At 36.4% G+C, this 6,509-nt stretch overlaps 1 pseudogene; it reads right to left on the bottom strand.

Annotated features, from left to right (window-relative positions):
- Positions 1–2,437: 2,437 nt before the first annotated feature.
- LOC102740126 (large ribosomal subunit protein uL22 pseudogene) lies at positions 2,438–2,909 on the bottom strand (annotated as a pseudogene).
- Between the last annotated feature and the right edge of the window lie 3,600 nt (positions 2,910–6,509).

Genomic DNA, 6,509 nt, shown 5'->3' with positions numbered 1-6,509 from the left:
ATGTTTTAATATTTATATATGGATAACAGCACACATGCACTCTCACACCATGAGGAATGAGGGAAAGAGTGAATGCTGTTCTTGCAACTTTCAGTAAGTTTGGAATTATTTTAAAATAAAAAGTTCCAAAGTTAAAAGTTAAAAAATAAACATTTTTCTAAGTGGTTGTAAACATCAGTATATGTGCTGAAGACTTTAAAAATATTTTCTTCTGAGGCATATGTGAATTTTAAATTGTGCAAGAATGGTATAGTAGGTTAAGGAAGATCTGTGTCCCAAAGTGTGGGCAAAGTAGTAGTAGGAGGCAGCTGTGGTGCCCCTGCCATGGCCATTAAGGATGGGAGGGAGAAGGAAGGAGGGAAGGAACCAGGCTATGGAATTGGTGGTAGGGTTTCTTTATCCTGCTAGGGTTGGTAGGCTTTGGCTTCTCCCTTCTCCCCCATCATGCTTTTTGCCAACAGTGAAATGAAGGGTTTTTGTGGCCAGACTTTGGATCTGGGGTAGCCCTGGACTCAGGGTCCACTGGTCAAGTCTGGTGTTTGGCACAGGACACTAGCTGCTCTGGGAAAACTGATGCAGGGCTTTTAGATTCTTGATCCTCTTACTAAGGCAGCATAGCCTAATCATGAGCACTCTTTTGGGGTTACATAGACATGGATTGAGTCTTGGCTCTGCTGTTTAGCAGCTGTAACCTTGGGGAAAAGATACTTATGGTCTTGGTTTCCATTTTCTCAGATTTAAAGTGAGAATAATATCATATCTTATAAAGAAGTTGTAAGAATTTAAGAAGATAAATGTGTGTAAGGTGCTTTGCTGTTATTATGTTCCAGAGCCCTTGAAAAACTTCCATTTCTCCATGGAACCAACTAATACATAGTAGAAAACTTACTCTATCTGAATCCTATGGTTACGAACTTACCTAATGAACTGACTGTGAACATAATTTGAATATTATGAGAAGATACTGGAAAGGCCTGATAGAAGATTTTTGAAAAAGCATTTTCCCCAAACTGGATGGCAAAATGAATGGAATAATACTTACTTCTCATAACTGTTTGAAATTTCACGTTCAGGAAGAAGGCTCTAGAATTTCTCTTGAGTCAAAAATTTGTTGAATAAAAGTGACTCTTTTAATTAATTATCAATATTCAGCCCTTTCAGAGAAGGTTGCCCAAATCTTTTCCTTTTTTTTTTTTTTTAAAGATTTTTTATTTATTTATTTGACAGAAAGACACAGCGAGAGGGGGAACACAAGCAGGGGGAGTGGGAGAGGGAGAAGCAGGCTCCTGGCTGAGCAGGGAGCCCGGACGCAGGGCTTGATCCCAGGACCCTGGGATCATGACCTGAGCCAAAGGCAGACGCTTAACGACTGAGCCACCCAGGCACCCTCTTTTCCTTTTTTGATGAAGTACACATGTGAGATGGGATTCTTTGATCCAATTTACATTAAACCTAAAAATTGGAGTTGTCTTCCTAAATGAAATGGAGCCGAATCCTTCTTTTTTTTTTTTTTTTAAAGATTTTATTTATTTATTTGACAGAGAGAGACACAGCGAGAGAGGGAACACAAGGAGGGGGAGGGGGAGAGGGAGAAGCAGGCTTCCCGCAGAGCAGGGAGCCCGATGCAGGGCTCGATCCCAGGACCCTGAGATCATGACCTGAGCCGAAGGCAGACGCTTAACGACTGAGCCACCCAGGTGCCCTGAATCCTTCTTTAATACTAATTTTTTTACAGTCTCATTCTTCTTACTGAAGATACTATTTTCAGGTGTGTGTTTTTACAAATTAGGTAATTTGTTGTTACTTACAGTTACCATGATTTTGTACATATTATGTATTACATATTATATATTACATATGTTTATATATATAGTTACCATATAATCATGGTACTTAAAGTTACCACTTTTATATATATTATGTATCATATATATTTATATATACATTTACCATATAATCATGGAAACTCTAATACCATGATACACACATACACATATATACATACCAACATTTTATGTAATTGTTTCCATTTTACCTGATATTTAATTATGTTTTCATTATTTTTAAGGCTATCTTCCATTTGTGGCAAGTTCTAATATTTTGTTATATCAGTAATAAAGTTTTATATTCAAATACATTTATTAAAGTGAAAATGGGAATTGATGTAAAGAAAAAAGAGGTAAATAGGAGTGTTGAGAGTGCCTGGGAGAAAGATTGAGAAGTTAGTGTATGAATGACTATAGGTACGGAACGACTGCCATGTTATATAGTAGAAAAAGTCCTGGCTATTTGAACTGAGACTTTGGATGGTTCACTTTTCTTCTTGGGTTTCAGCTTCTCTGTGGAAGGGGTAGGGATTATGATAGCGAATGATTTCTTTTTAAATATTTTTTTTCTGTTTTTACTTGTATTTGCATTTATTTATTTTATGCAGAATCTACCCCCCCCCCCCCAGGGCCATAAGTTTTTGTTTGTTCAGTTTCTTCTTGGATACCTTTTTCTTCTGTGCAGCCTCCTCTTCTGATTTAGGAACAATCTGCTCTTTTTCTGTCAGGGTCATCTCAGTGTGCCAGGGAGAGCTCGTATCTGGGTTAATCTGACCATGAACCCTGTAAGTTCTGTGCCACATCTTGGGGACTTTGTTCACCTGGATGTGTTCAGTGACCAGAGAATTTACATCTAAACCTTTAAGTTCAGCATTACTCTGCATTTTTAAGCATGTGCAGTAAAAGTCAGCACTCTTTTTCGGCCACTGGCCCTATGTGCAACCCCACTGTTTGGGCACACCTACCGACTCCACTGTTATAGTGACAGGTGGCACACATTGGGTCTGCAGAGTGCCATCTTTCAGATACTTGGTGGCTTTTCGGATATGCATACTCTTGGATGGGCTGGGCAGTTTCACGTGTGTTCTTAAAGTGAACATGAAGATTTGAACCTCTTGATTAACATGATTGTGTAGGGTTTTCTGGGTCAGGTGAATAGTGAACCATTTTCAGAGATCACCTCAGGCCTCTTAGGGGAAGAGGAAGAGCAATACAAGATTTCTAAGGTAATTTGAAAATTACAGGATTCTGTTCTTGAAGCACCTCGTTTGAAGTTTGGTAAAGAAAAAGGTGTAGATTAAAATGGGTCCTGGAACAGATGGACTCTGCACTTCCCTTTCTTTTCATTGATAAACTATTTATAGAAAAAGGAAGAAATCAGAGTATCTACTAAGCTTAAGGAAAAGAATGTTAATTGTGTAGAAACTATATATATAATATATATAATATACTTTTATCTGTTTCATGTTTTAGTTTGCTTTTTTATATGTTATAACCCTAGATACCAATTTGACATTTAATTATTGGAAATTAATTATAAGATAATTTCCATTTTTTTCTCCTGATTTCTATTGTATGTACAAAAAAAGGTATTAATATGTTTCAAGGGAAGTAAATATGTGAAATAGCATGAACATAGTAAATATTCACTTTTTTCTGATCATAAATATTAATATCATGCTTGGAAATATATTTGTTAGTAGTAATAATGATTCACTTTCCCTCAAATATTTACAATTGTGTAGTATTTTGTTCTAGCCCCATGTGGTACATAAAATATGTATAATTTCAATTTTCCTCTTATAAAAAGTTAGTTTTAGAAATTGTCAGGTACCAAAGGTTATGCAGCTAATTTAGTGAAATGTTTGTGGCTAGGATCCAGGCTTCTCGCTCAAATACCAGTGGACCTTCTCAGTCAGATAGTGCTTTGAAATTCCAAGCAAGTTGTGAAGAAAGAGTAATTGGAAATGGCGCAAAATGCTAAAGTAGAAGGAAGATTTCAGTGATGTTTAAAGTTCATGGTTTTTGGTTTTCAGGGTTTTTTTTCTTCTTAAATTTAAAAGCAGCCATTGTGTTGTTTTTAGGAACTTTTTTCCTTATCACAACAATGATATTTATTTTAGAAAAAAGGAAAACTAGAATAAATTCTTGGGAGTAGAATGCATTTTTCAAGGGAAGCTGGAAGATTTCTTTTTGAGAACAATTTAAAAAAATTTTCTTTAGGGGTGCCTGGGTGGCTCAGTTGGTTAAGTGTCTGCCTTCGACTCAGGTCATGATCCCAGAGTCCCTGAATGGAGCCCCGCATCCGGCTCCCTGCTCAGTGGGGAGTCTGCTTCTCCCTCTGTCCCTCACCCTGCTTGCACTCTCGCTCTCTCTCTCTCAAATAAGTAAATAGAATCTTTAATAAATTTTTTTTCCTTTAATGTCGACCACATTGTTTAAAAACCTTATGTCTAGAGGATAGTTTTGGGGTATTCATATGCAACAATAATAAATATTTTGTTCCTCGGGACTTTGGTGCTGTTTTCAGTTTATATTTTGTCCCTAGGTGAGCACATTGTTTCCCCACAACATTAATAATATCTATATGCCCAAGATTTCTGAAGGCATATTTTTAGCTCTAATGTCTAAGTCTTATATCTAGCTTCCTGTTTGACATTTTCAATTGTATGATCCATGACCATCTCAAGTTTAATATGTCCCAAATTAAATTAAGTCCCCCCCCCTTTTTTTAAGATTTATTTGAGAGAGAGAGCGAGCACGTGCATGCACAAGCTGGGGGAGGGACACGGGGAGAGCGAGAAAAGAATCCTCAAGTGGACTCCTTCCTGAGCACAGAGCTCAACAGAGGGCTCAATCCTGGGACCCTGAGATCATGAACTAAGCTGAAATCAAGAGCCAGCACTTAACTGACTGAGCCACCCAGGTGTCCCTTTAGTTCCCTTCTTTTAAAGCAGTAATGAATCATTAAAGATTTTCTCTTGTTAAGTACCTGTTTACTTGTTTAAAAAGCCCAGTTGTTGATTGTACATAGTTACTTTTATTACAAAGGTTTTTTTTAGTAGTTTTTGAAAAAAAATTAATAATTGATTTACCAGAATTACCAAAATGAGATGTTCTGATGAACTCAGAGATTGGTGTTTATTTAATAAGAGCAACCTTAAAAAGTAAAGTTCACCTTCTGTTTAAAGTCCATGCTCTTACAATATTTAGTTAACTTAAGCAACAAGTTTCTTTAAAACAGTAAACAAAATTGATTTGAAAAGACTGAACATCTGTGATCAGTATTAGTATGAATTTGAGTGTTAGATTCTATGATATTTCTTTCTTTCCTTTTTTTTTTTTTTAATTAAGTAAACTATACCCCCAACATGGGGATTGAACTCATAACCTGAGATCGTCACATGCTCTACTGACTGAACCACAGGTGCCCCTGGTATTTCTTAAATTAAGACAGCGGACCCCATATTGGGAGTCTTTTTTTAAATCTAGTTTCTGATTTTATAAAAATGACCTACTTAAAAAGAATTTCAGTTAACTGAGAGTTCAGTTTAAACTAATTTTTTACTTTAATGTTGTCTGAACACAGATATAGGCCTTGGGATTTAGTGAGATTCCTTCCCTCCCCCACCAAGGATAAGATACATTACTTTGTAGGAAAAAATGTCCATCTGTGTTTGCTAAAGATAAGTGTTAGTTCCAAAGGTTGGTTTTAAATGTTTCCGTTTCTTTATCATATAGAAAAATTACATACCTAATGGGTTAGTGGTTAGCTTAAATTAATAAAATCATAATCCTGCGATTGTTTTAAAGGTGTGTATATACTTTTTTTAGTATTTGTATTTTTTGAAATTGTGGTAAAATGTACATAACATAGTATTTATCATTTTAACCATTTCTCAATGTACAGTATGGTGGTCTTAAGTAAACTCATACTGCTGTGCCGCAATCACCGACATCTATCTCCAGAACTTTTTCATCATCCCATATTAAAACTCTGCACCCATTAAGCAGTAACTCCCCATTTGTCCCTCCCTCTCATCCCTGGCAATTATCGTTTTACTTTCTCTGAATTTTGACTACTCTGTGTACCTCCTATAAATGGAATTGTCTAATATTTGTCTTTTTGTGACCTATTTATTTCTCTTACCATGTATTTTTAAGGTTTATTCATGTTGTAACAAGTGATAGGATTTTTTTTATAACAGTTTCACCAGTGAAGGTATCTTTTTTTTTTTAAAGATTTTATTTATTGAGAGAGAGAGCGCGCATGTGTGCACACACCCATGAGTGAGGGGGAAGGGGCAGAGGGAGAAGGAGAAGCAGGCTCTCCACTGAGCAGGAAGCCCGATGTGGGGCTTGATCCCAGGACACTGGGATCATGACCTGAGCTGAAGGCAGACGCTTAACTGACTGAGTCACCTAGGCGCCCCAAGTGATAAGATTTTTTGTAAAGCTGGAAAATACTCCATTGTATATAGATAATCACATTTTGTTTTTCTGTTCATCTGCCAGTGACATTGGGATTGTTTCCACTTTTTAAGTGTGAATAATGCTCCTATGAACATAGATGTACAAATATAATATTCAAGTCCCTGCTTGCAGTTCTCTTGTGTATAGACCTGTAAGTGGAATTATTGGATCAAATGATTATTCTCTGTTTAACTTTTTGAGTAACCACCA

This window comes from Leptonychotes weddellii, unplaced genomic scaffold, assembly GCF_054177405.1.
Source record: "Leptonychotes weddellii isolate Sample4059 unplaced genomic scaffold, ASM5417740v2 HiC_scaffold_11968, whole genome shotgun sequence".
NCBI classification, from domain to species: Eukaryota; Metazoa; Chordata; class Mammalia; order Carnivora; family Phocidae; genus Leptonychotes; species Leptonychotes weddellii.
Note: the sequence above shows the minus strand (reverse complement) of the source record. Positions and strands in the feature narration are given on the sequence as shown.